The following is a 12,542-nucleotide window of genomic DNA, read 5'->3' on the forward strand; positions in this document are numbered from 1 at the left end:
AGACAAGCCCTTGCCTTGGGGTTGGGAGTGGGGGGCAGTGTACAGTCTGTTCTTGATTTGGATGGGGGTGGGGGAGGGTGGGAAGATAGGGAGGAGATGGGAAGGGGGAGGGGGAGGGAGGGAGGTTTGTAATTTATACCTTGTGTATCCTCAGAGCTTTCATTGTACTTCAGCTACACACAGGCACACTCGCGCATGCGAGCCCCAATTAGAGACACACTGTCCTCAGCTCCACTTGAACCAGATCTTGGGGAGAACCCAGATTTGACCAATTGGGGTAGGAGACAGTGGGAGCTGCAGAATATGGGCAAAATCTATTTTTTTACAAAAGAAAAATATAAAAAGAGTTGAAAGAACTGGAAGTGGTGAGAGATGGTTGAAACTGAGAATCAGGGTGTGACAGAAAAAAAGGAGGCTGAGAGAGGGCTCTCAGGTACCTCCTGAAGGCTCACAGCTGCTTCCCACCACTTCACTGTTCTATGCCTCAGTTTCCTCATCTGTAAAATGGGGACGATAATGGTACCTACTTCGTAGGTTTGTTATAAGGATTAAAGGAGACGTTGCCTATAAAGTGATTGCTTAGCACAGCGCCTGGCCTCATACCCCATCAGAAGAGTTCAATAAAGTTAGTTATTCTGACTGGGATGCCCCTGCCCCTTCCTACCCTCTGCTCCTTGAACACTGCCAAGTGGAAAAAGTCACTCACCCTGCTAGCACCCTTCCCCTTGATGTTTGGGAATAGGTTTTACTAATAAATGCATCTGTGGTGGAGTGAGTGCCATGCTGGAATTCCCTTCCCAGGGTCGGGGGTCCAAGGGGTCTGGGCTGGACCAGGTGGAGAAGGAATGTATGGTGTGGAGCTTGTGTAGGGCTGTGGCCCTAGGGGGCAGGAAGGGCCAGGCTGGGGGAGGGGTGTGGCACTAGAGCTGGGGGAGAGGCAGGGCTGGTGGCCCAGAGGCCTAGGGTGGAGAGGGCCAGCGCCCAGTGAGGGGGTGGGAGAGCAAGGGAAGACAAGTTTATGCGCCGGACATCCCTCCTCTCCAAAATAAGCAAGACCCATGGAGGTGGGGAGAGGGGCGCCCCCTGCCCCTTGCACAGTGAACCCCACATCCCTTAGGACCAGTTGGCCCCTTAGCCTGGACACATCAGGCTGGGCAGCACCGCTAACAGAAATTGTCAGAGAGAAAATGCGATTTGCCATCGGTCACACAGGAACAGCATCTCTCGACCAGCTTTCCACCAGCCCCCACTGTGATGCCCTTGGAGGCCCTGCCCCCCACTCCCACCCCCAGCCACTTCCAGCAACTCTAGGGGACTGCTGGGCCAGGTGTCACCCACCCCTGGTGAGGAAGGTGGCAGGACATCACCCCTCACCACCGCAACCTTCCAAAGAGAGGTCAGTGCAGGGTTGGGCCGCCTGGCTTCCTTCCCTGGATCTATATTTACATGCTGCCTATCCCCAGCTGACCCCTCCCAGGCTGGCCAGGGCGGCCGCCAAAGGGCCAGAGAGCTACTGTGGCCCCAGGATCGTAGTCTCAGCCACTCACCTCCCACACACGGCAGCTTCACGTCCCACAGAGTTGTCCCAGTCCCCAGGGCTTGACAGAGGGACACCCTAAGTCAGCAGGGAAGGCATTAAGGACATGTGAAGGCCGCAAAAAATCAGTCGGGATCCAGCTTCCTGCCCGGCCCGAGGCCTTACTCTCCCGACATTTCCTGCCCCCTCTCCTCGCAGATGCCCTGCCCCCCACGTCCACATTTCCTCTCAGGAAAACTACCTCAACGTGAATTAGCTGCCGTGAGGAACACCCTTTTGTGTGAACGCAGAGTAACCTAAGCCTAACCGACTCCCGGCAAGGGAATAACTCAACAGAGTTGAAATCTCTGTACCTGAAACTATTCTTTGCAGGACCGTCTATGAAAGCGAAAAGCTAGAAAGAGTCCAAAAACTCAGCAATAGGAGAGCTGTTAGTAAATCACAGCGAATTACCCGACATCAATATAATGGACCCTTAGGCAGGCCCTAAAAACAACGATGATGATGAAGAAGTGATTGGAACCGCCTGGTGCAATCACGTGATCCTGGGCATCTGAGGCCGAGATATTTGAAATTCCAGCTAAGAACCACATTCCTGAGCTCAGTTTTCTGCATCTGTAAAATGGAGGTCAGGACACGGTACTTACCTCATAATGTTACTGAGTGGATGAATTGAGATCACACACCAGTGGGTCCTAGCCCAGTGCTGGCACTGAGTACGCAAAAGTGCATTCCTAGGATTTCCCTCGTGGCGCAGTGGTTAAGAATCCGCCTGGCAATGCAGGGAACACGGGTTTGATCCCTGGTCCGGGAAGGTCCCACATGCCGCAGAGCAACTAAGCCCGTGTGCCACAACTACTGAGCCTGCGTGTCACAACTACTGAAGCCTGCATGCCTAGAGCCCGTGCTCCGCAACAGGAGAAGCCACCACAATGAGAAGCCTGGGCATCACAGTGAAGAGTAGCCCCTGCTTGCCGCAACTAGAAAAAGAAAGACTTTGCGCAGCAACGGGACCCAACACAGCCCCCCAAAAAACTTAAAAATAAATTAATTAATTAATTAATTAAAAAAGAAAAAGTGCATTCCTATTCCTAAGGGAAGCACGCAGTGATGTGACTGTCATGGTGACAGCCTTGTGGAAAAGTATGGTGGGCACAGGAATGAAGGTTAGAGGCTTAGATGGAAAAAATTAAAATGCCACGGTGGTAGAGGTATAGGGGATATCAATTTCTTTCCTCCTTCTTTTGGACTTTAGGTGCAAAGGGTTAAGTTAATCATCCTCCTCAGTCCAGAGTGGATTTTCGTTGACCGTTCTTATTTCCTTCCTTCTGTCCTTCCTTCCCCTTTGTCCTCATTTTCTATTCCCTCCTATTTTCTTTCCCCTCCATAGGTGGTCACTCTCACATGTTTAATGTGTATCTTTTTGTGTGAACATAGTCTTGAAAATATGTATCATTGATATTGTTTTAAGTTTTATTATGAATTTTAATACATACACAAAAGTAGAGACAATAGTACAACAAACCACCATATACTCATCTCCCAGATGCAGAAATTATCAAGATTTTGCCTTAAAATCTTGCTTAAATCTTTGCCTAAAATACACTTTCTCTTTTTTCCCTCTGCTGAACTAAATACTTGAAAGTAAATTTCATACGTCATGCCATTTCACCCTTATACCTTTCAGCTATGCGTCCCCCCAGCACTGATCATTTTTGAACCCAACTGCAGTGCCCTTGTCACACCCAACAAAATTAGCAAAAAATTAGCAAAATTAGCATTCAATCCATAACTAAATTTCTCAGAATGCCTCTTTTTGGTTGGTTTCAGGGGGTATGTGTGTGTTGGGCTGTACCCCACAGGCCTACAAGCCCTGTGCTTGCCCAGCTTCGAGACCCAAGAAAGAGCCCAGAGTCAGCAATAGACACATCGATGGTTTAATGGATGCGGGAGCCTACATGTGTGAAGCAGGGTCCTGGAGCGACACCTCACCATGTACGGCAGACAGGACGTGGTGGCAGTCTTCGCTCCCTAAGGGAACGGGAGACTGCCACATACAGGGGGAACTGACATCAGGTTGGCTCATTAGTTACCAGGGAAAGCAGCAGAGAGGCATGCCCCTCACCACCCCTTTGATAAGCTATCACTAGCTGGGCCTGGGGCAAGTACATAGGAAGGTCAGTCATGTGCGTAGGGTATAGGTGAAGCAGGCACTTGTCGGGCAGGGGATGTACACAGAGCAAGAGAACAGCCATCTTGAATGGCCTGACATTACAGTGTATTCTAATGTATTATTCTACATTATTCTAATGTATTCTAATACATATTCTAATGTATTTCTATACATTACCAGCACTGTGTTCTAGGCCTTGCACTGTTCGTCCTCTTTGCACCCAGCACTGTGGCTTTAAGATCCAGCCAGGTTGCCCTGAGTTGGATCCAGCCAGGAACAGAGTTGCTTTAATTGCTGTGGGGTGCTCCATGGGGGCATTCCCCACTTTTGGCTTCTTCACTCTCCCAGGGAGGGACATCTGACTGCACCCAACTCCCCTCCAGTAAGCAATGCTGCAAGGCACATCCTCAGCCTTGTCCTCTTATGGATCTAGTGAGAACCTCTCTGAGTTATAAATGTAGAAGCCAGGAGTGGGCTTGCTAGGTCATAGGGTATAAATACATCTGTCTTCATTTGACTAAGTACAACCATATTTTTCTCCGCTATGTCTGCACCAGGCCACACTCCCACACACAGAGCAGGAGGTTCCTATATTCCCATATGATTGATATTATCCAGCTGTCTGATTTTTCCTACCCCGACTGAGGTATTATCTCACTGTTTTTTGGGGTTTTTTTTTTGCGGTACGCGGGCCTCTCACTGTTGTGGCCTCTCCCGCTGCGGAGCACAGGCTCCAGACGCGCAGGCTCAGCGGCCATGACTCACGGGCCCAGCCGCTCCGCGGCATGTGGGATCTTCCCAGACCGGGGCACGAACCTGTGTCCACTGCATCGGCAGGCAGACTCTCAATCACTGAGCCACCAGGGAAGCCCCCTCACTGTTGTTTTATTTGCATTTGTCTGATCACCAAAGAGTTTGAGCATCTTTGCACTTGGTGATTAGTCTTTAACGTTTCCTCTTACATAAAGTCTTTTTACATCATTGGATCATATTTCTATTGATGCCTTTTTGGAGGTTGATTTGCAAGAGATCTGGAAGAATCTATGTTGGTTTTGGATGTTGCAAAAATATTCTCCCATTTTGTCATCTCTCTCTTAACTTTGTCCACCTCGTTGAACAGAAATCTTTAATGTTGATGTCATTAAATACACACAAGAGGAAGAGTTTGGGTTTGACTCAATAGGCACCAGCAAGTCACTGCAGGTTCTAGAACTGGGGATGACGCGATGAAAGTGATTCACCTGGGAGCTGTATACAGGAGAGGTTGGCTGCAAAGAGGAAAATTGGGAATCCTTCCATGTAGGTGAGTCAATAGCAGAGGCAGGTGGACATAGCTCCAATTCTCATAGGACTTCCAGTCTGCGTGGGAGCCAGGCGTTCAACAAGAATGATGCGTAATTCTGCAGGGAGTGCTGGGAGCAGAGGCCGGCTGAGGTTTGGCAAGGATTCCTCGAGACATTTACTCTGATTCCTGAGGGAAAAGTAAGAGCTGGCCCAGTGATGAGAAAGGGGGGATATCTTGAGAGAATAAGAGTCTGGAAAATGGAAAACATTGACAAATAATCTGAAGATGAAGTGGGTGAAATTTGCTCAGCAAAGCCAAGTCACATGGTGGAAAGCCTGCTGGGTTGGCAGGCCACATGGTGACCTCAAAAAATTGTTTCTTTCCCAGGCACCTGGGCCCAAAGCCAGATGACAGGAAGTGAGGAAGGAAGGGCTGGTAAGCAAGCAGAAGCAGTAGGTTGAAGCCATGGTCTGGGAGCTTGGCAGGAATGGGACAGAGAGCACCCAGCTGACTTTTTTCCAAGCTAGCCCAGGCTAGGAGGACACGTTTGCAGCCATGCAATCATCTTTCTCTTTCCCTTAAAACATGTCTGTATATTTTCAAATTTCAAAAAGAATACATGTATACTATAAAACACTTAAAATTACAGAACTATTTAACATAGAGAATAAAAGCCTCCAATACCCCACCCCCACCCCAGTAACCATTGTTAATAATTTAGAGTGTTTTCCTCCAGATATATTTATATGTGAACACTCATTTCCACATATATAGTTTTTTAATAGAGCATATATAATTTTTTAACAGAGCTTCAAATACATGAAGCAAAAACTGATGGGACTGAAAGGAGAAACAGATAAATCCACAGGTACAGTAGGAAACTACAACTACTCTCTCGATAATCCACAGAACAGGTAGAGAGGAAATTATTAAGGATACAGAACCCCTGAAGAGCACCATCAACTTACTTGACCTAGGTTACAGTTGTAGAACATTCCAAGCAACAATAGCAAAATACACATTCTCTTCAACTGCACATGGATCACTCACCAAAACAGACCATATTCTAGGCCATAAAAAACCTTAACAAATGTAAAAGAACTGAAATCATACAGAGTATAACTTATGTCCGTAACAGAATTAAATGACTAGTATATCAAAGATGAAGTGTACAGTATAATGATTTGACTTACATGCATCATGAAATGATTACCACAATAAATTTAGTGAGCATCCATCATCTTGTATAGATATAAAATAAAAGAGACTTCCCTGGTGGCACAGTGGTTAAGAATCCACCTGCCAATGCAAGGGACACGGGTTCGAGCCCTGGTCCAGGAAGATCCCACATGCCATGGAGCAACTAAGCCCATGCGCCACAACTACCGAGCCTGCGCTCTAGAGCCCTTGAGCCACAACTACTGAGCCCGCGTGCCACAACTACTGAAGCCTGCACGCCTAGAGCCTGTGCTCCGCAACAAGAGAAGCCTGCACACCGCAACAAAGAGTAGTCCCCACTCACCACAACTAGAAAAAGCCCTTGCACAGCAACGAAGACCCAATGCAGCCAAACATAAACAAATAAATAAATTTATAATTAAAAAAAAACGAAATCATATAATGTCTTCCCTCAGAACACAATGGAATTAAAGTAGAAGTCAACAACAGAAAGATAGCTTGAAAATCCCAAAATACTTAGAGATAAAGCGCACACTTCTAAATAACACATGGGTCAAAGAAGAAATTTCAAGAGAAATTTAAAAATATTTTGCAATGAATGAAAACAAAAATACTACTTACCAAAATTTGTAAGATGTAGCAAAAACATTGCTTGCAGGGAAATTTATATCACCACGTGCATATAGTATCAGAAAGAAGAAAGATCCAAAATCAATAATCTAAACTTCCACTTTAGGAAACAAGAACAAAAAGAGCAAATTAAATGCAAATTAAACAGAAGAAAAGAAATCATAAAAATCAGAGCTGAAATCAATGAAGTTGAAAACAGGAAATCAGTAGAGAAAATCAACAAAAGCAAAAGCGGGTTCTTTGAAAAGATCAACAAAATTGATAAGCTTCTAGCCAGGGTAACTAAGAAAAAGAAGACACACATTGCTAATATCAGAAATGAAAGAGGGGACATCACTATAGCTCTCATATACATTAAAAGGATAATACAGAAATATTATAAACAGCTCTATGCCTACAAATTTGACAACTTAGATGAAATGGACCAATTCCTTAAAAAATACAATCTGCCAAAATCCACACAAGAAGAAATCTGAATGCGTCTTTATCTGTTAAAGAAATTGAATTAATAATTAGTAACCTCCTAAAACAAGAAGCACCAGGCCCAGATGGGTCACTGGTGATTTCTATCAAACATTTAAGAAAGGGCTTCCCTGGTGGCGCGGTGGTTGAGAGTCTGCGTGCCGATGCAGGGGACACGGGTTCGTGCCCCGGTCCGGGAAGATCCCACGTGCCGCGGAGCGGCTGGGTCCGCGAGCCATGGCCGCTGAGCCTGCGCGTCCGCAGCCTGCGCGTCCGGAGCCTGTGCTCCACAACGGGAGAGGCCACAACAGTGAGAGGCCCGCGTACCACAAAAAAAAAAAAAAAAAAAAAAAATTAAGAAAGAAATTATAACAATTCTCTACAGTCTCTTCCAGAAGATAGAAGCAGTCAACTCTTTGTATCCTCAGGTTCCACATCTGCAGGTTCAACTAACTGTGGATTGAAAATATTCCAAAAAAATTTTTTCCAGAAAGCTCCCAAAACCAAAACTTGCATTTGCTGTGTGCTGGCAAGTATTCATGCAGCATTTACATTGTATTTTCAACTATTTACATAGCGGCTACATTGTATTAGGTATTATAAGTAATCTAGAGGTGATTTAAAGTATATGGGAGGATGTACATAGGATATATGCAAATACTAAGCCATTTTATATAAGGGACTTGAGTATCTGTGGATTTTGGTATCTGCAGGGGTCTTGGAACCAAGCCCCTGTGGTTACCAAGGGATAACTGTACTTCCTAACTAATTCTACGAGGCCAGCATTACCCTAATACCAAAACCAAAGACATTACAAGAAAAAAAAAAAACTACAGATCAATATCTCTCATGAATATAGATGCAAAAATTCTCAACAAAATATTAGCTAATCAAATTCAACAATGTATAAAAAGAACTATACACCACAACCAAGTAGGATTTATTCCAGATATGCAAAGCTGGTTCAATAGTTGAAAATCAATTAATGTAATCCATCACATCAACTGGCTAAAGAAGAAAAGTCACATGATTGTATCAATTGAGGCAGGAAAAGCATTTGACAAAATTCAATACCCATTCATCATAAAAACTCTCAGCATGCTAGGAATAGAGTATGCTCCTCAGTTTGATAAAGATCAACAAACAAGGTACAGCGAACATACTTAATGGTGCGTATCTTGACGCTTTCCCACTAAGATCAGGAACATGGTAGGTATGTTCTCTCTCACCACTGCTTTTCAACCTCGTACTGGAAATCCTAGCTAATGCAATAAGGAGAAAAGAAAGGAAAAGAAAAGGAAAGTTTAGGAAGAAAGAAGCACAGGTTAGGAGGAAAGAAATAAGGCTGTCTTTTTTTGCAGATGACGCAATCATCTATGTAGAAAATCTGAAAGAATCAACCAAAAAACACTCCTGGAATTAATAAATGATTATAGCAAGGTTACAGGACACAAGGTTAATGTACAAAAGTCAATTGCTTTCCTATATATCAGCAATGAACAAGAGGAATTTGAAATAAAAAACACAGTGTTATTTACATTAGCACTCAAAAATAAAAAAAGAAAAGAAATACTTAAGTATAAATCTAACAAAATATGTATAAGAACTATATGAAGAAGATTACAAAACTCTGATGAAAAATATCAAAGAAGAACTAAATAAATGGAGAAATGTCTATGTTCATGAATAGGAAAACTTAATATTTTCAAGCCATTAGTTCTGGACTTCCCTGGTGGCACAGTGGTTAAGAATCCACCTGCCAATGCAGGGGACACGGGTTTGATCCCTGGACCAGGAAGATCCCACATGCCAAGGAGCAACTGAGCCTGCATGCCACAACTACCGAAGCCCGCACACCTAGAGCCCATGCTCCGCAACAAGAGAAGCCACCGCAATGAGAAGCCCGCGCACCGCTCACCGCAACTAGAGAAAGCCCACGTGTAGCAACGGAGACCCAATGCAGCCAAAAAAAGAAAAAAAGACATCAGTTCTTGTCATTTTGATCTACACATTCAAAGCAATCCCAATCAAAATTCCATCAAGTTATTTTGTGGACATCAACAAACTGATTCTAAAGTTTACGTGGAGAGGCAAAAGACCCAGAATGGGCAATACAATATTGAAGGAGAAGAACAAAGTTCAAGGAATGCCACTACTCAACTTCAAGATGTGTATAAAGCTACAGTAATCAAGACAGTGTGGTATGGGTGAAAGAATAGACAAATAGATCAATGGAATATAATAGAGAGCCCGGAAATAGATCCACATATGTATAATCAACTGATCTTCGACAAAGGAGCAAAGGCGATACAATGTGGCAAAGACAGTCTTTTCAACAAATGGTGCTGGGGAATTCCGTAGTGGTCCAGTGGTTAAGACTGGGCACCTTCTCTGCCGTGGGCCCAGGTTCAATGCCCGGTCGGGGGAACTAAGGTCCCACAAGCTGCGTGGCACAGCCAAAAAAAAAAAAAAGGTGCTGGAACAACTGGACATCCACATGCAAAAAATTTAAAAATCAATCTAGATATAGATCGTATATCCTTCACAAAAAATTAACCCCACATGGATCATATATACCTAAATCTAAATCACAAAACTATAAAAATCCCAGAAGATAACACAGGAAAAATCCTAGGTGACCCTGGGTATGGTGGAGGCTTTTTAGATACAACACCAAAGGCATGAAAGACATCCCTGATAAACTGGAATTTATTAAAATAAAAAACTTCTGCTCTGAGAAAGACAAAGTCAAGAGGATGAGAAGACAAGCCACAAACTGGGAGAAAATATTTGCAAAAGACACCTCTGATAAAGGACTGTTAGCCAAAATATACAAAGAACTCTTAAAACCCAACAATAAGAAAACAAACAAAGTCAGGACTTCCCTGGCAGTTCAATCCCTGGTCGGGGAACTAAGGTCCCACATGCTGCATGGCAAGCCAAAAAAAAAAGAAAACAACCTGATTGAAAAACTGGGCAAAAGATCTGAACAGACATCTCACCAAAAAAGATATATGGATGTCAACTAAGCATATGAGAAGATATCCAACATCATATGCCATTAAGGAATTGCAAATTAAAACAATGAGATGTCACCACACGCTTCTTAGAATGACCAAAATCCAAAAACACTGACAACACTACTTGGCAGTATCAAATAATGTCCGATATATTTAAAGCCTATGATATAGGAATCCACTCCTAGAAATACACCCAGGAGGAATGAATGCATATATCCACCAAAATATAGGCACAAGAAGGTTTGAAGCTGTTTTATTCATAGTAGTCAAAAACTGGAAACAACCCATATGCCCATTAGAAGTAGAAAGAATAAATTGTGGTATATTTATACAGTGGAATACTACATAGCAATGAAAAGGCATGAACCAGTATTACGTGCAACATCATAAATTAATCTTAGACATAATGTTGAGTGAAAGAGGTTAGATGTAAAAGAATACATACTGAATGATTCCATGCATATGAACTCCGAAAACAGGCTAAACTTATCTTATGGCAATAGCTCAGAATACTGGTGACATTTGGAGGGGAATATTGACTTTGAGTGAGCTTGCTCAATGCTAGAAATATTCAATATCTTGATCAGGGTGGTAGTTACATTATACATATATGTATATGTATGCATGAATATATATACATACATATATGTAACAAGTAAACTATGTATACATAGGTAAAAATGCATCAAGCTGTACTCTTAAGATGTGTACACTTCATTATCTGTAAGTTACACCTCAATAAAAAAGAAAAAAATAAATGAGGGACAGTAGCTCCCCCCAAAAAAGAAGCAGGTTTATGTCACTATCTTAAATTTTAAAAAAAAATGCATTTCCAAATACGCATTATAATACATAACTTTGAAAACAATATATTCATCTGTATACTATCTAAAATTACTCCATGTACACTAGGAATTTAAGTGCCACACTTTGGTTAATGCATTCCAGGCACAGTAGGGGTTTTATATGAGCTAGTGCTGGGATACTGGCAACCCAAGGAAAGGCTGGGGCCAAGTGGAGAATGAGTAACTAGGATTATGCCTTGTCACCAGCCTGGCTGGGGTTGTGGAATGCTGAGGCTCTGCTTCAAGGCACAGGGCAGAAAACTGGGAGGGAGGGGGAAGTGAATTGGGAGAGGCGGCATATAAAAAAGACCAAGGGTAGGTTCCCTCATGCTCTGGCCCATAGCCCAAGTCCTAGACTCCTGACCTCACCAGAGACACAATAGATGTAAAACAAGCCAATTGGTTTCCAAGTGGGAAAAGTGCCAGCTATGATTTTTGCTGCCCAAGAAATGAAAAATCAATAATTATCATTCTTGGGCTTCCCTGGTGGTGCAGTGGTTAAGAATCCGCCTGCCAATGCAGGGGACACAGGTTCGTGCCCCGGTCTGGGAAGATCCCACGTGGCGCAGAGCAACTAAGCCCACGGGCCACAACTACAGAGACTGCGCTCTAAAGCCCGCAAGCCACAACTACTGAGCCCACATGCCACAACTAATGAAGCCCGCGCACCTAGAGCCTGTGCTCTGCACGCAACAAGAGAAGCCACTGCAATGAGAAGCCCACGCAACCCAATGAAGAGTAGCCCCCACTCACCGCAACTAGAGAAAGCCCCACGCACAGCAACGAACACCCAATGCAGCCAAAATAAATAAATTAATTAAAAATAATAATTATTATTATCATTCTTATGATTCATGTTCATCCTGTTTTATTCCAAAGCCCTTTACCGAAAGGCCCCTTGGCCCAGCCAAGAAGTTCAGGGCCAGGAGCCAGGACACCTGGACTCCAGATCTGTGTGTGGAAGACTTGGAACTTTCTTGGGGTCTAAGTCTCATTGTAAACATCGCAAGTGACATTGTGGAGTATTTTACAGTTTTACATATATCATCTCACTCGACCCTCCAGCCCCTGGCGAGGAAAGCAGAGAACATAGGATTGCTATTTTAATTTTATAGACAAGGAAACTGGGATCAGATGAGGTTAAGAGATTCAATCAAACTCACACTGTTAAGAAGGTTGGGAAGCCGAGAAGCTCGGAAGCTGGGACTTCTGACTGCAAACCCTTTGCTGTTTCCCAGTCAAAACAAGAAAGTCAGTCCCTGCAGGCTCGAAGTGCGGTGTGAGATGTCTTGGTCCTACACAAAATGCACTCTGTAGGTTCCAAGGGCAGAGCTGGGTTTGTGGGGCTGAAACTTGTACAATTGGAGGGGAGGGGGAGACTCAAAAATAATACCAAATGATGAATCAAAAT

General features: G+C 43.8%; 1 long non-coding RNA gene across 1 annotated transcript; it reads right to left on the bottom strand.

Annotated features, from left to right (window-relative positions):
- Positions 1 to 4,672: 4,672 nt before the first annotated feature.
- LOC309838804 lies at positions 4,673 to 12,421 on the bottom strand. The gene is made up of 3 exons (XR_014298389.1): positions 12,295 to 12,421; positions 6,796 to 6,904; positions 4,673 to 5,245 (listed from the first exon to the last, which is right to left on the bottom strand). It is a non-coding gene; the product is annotated as an uncharacterized lncRNA (long non-coding RNA).
- Positions 12,422 to 12,542: the final 121 nt, after the last annotated feature.

This window comes from Grampus griseus (assembly GCF_964374135.1).
Source record: "Grampus griseus genome assembly, chromosome: 20".
NCBI classification, from domain to species: Eukaryota; Metazoa; Chordata; class Mammalia; order Artiodactyla; family Delphinidae; genus Grampus; species Grampus griseus.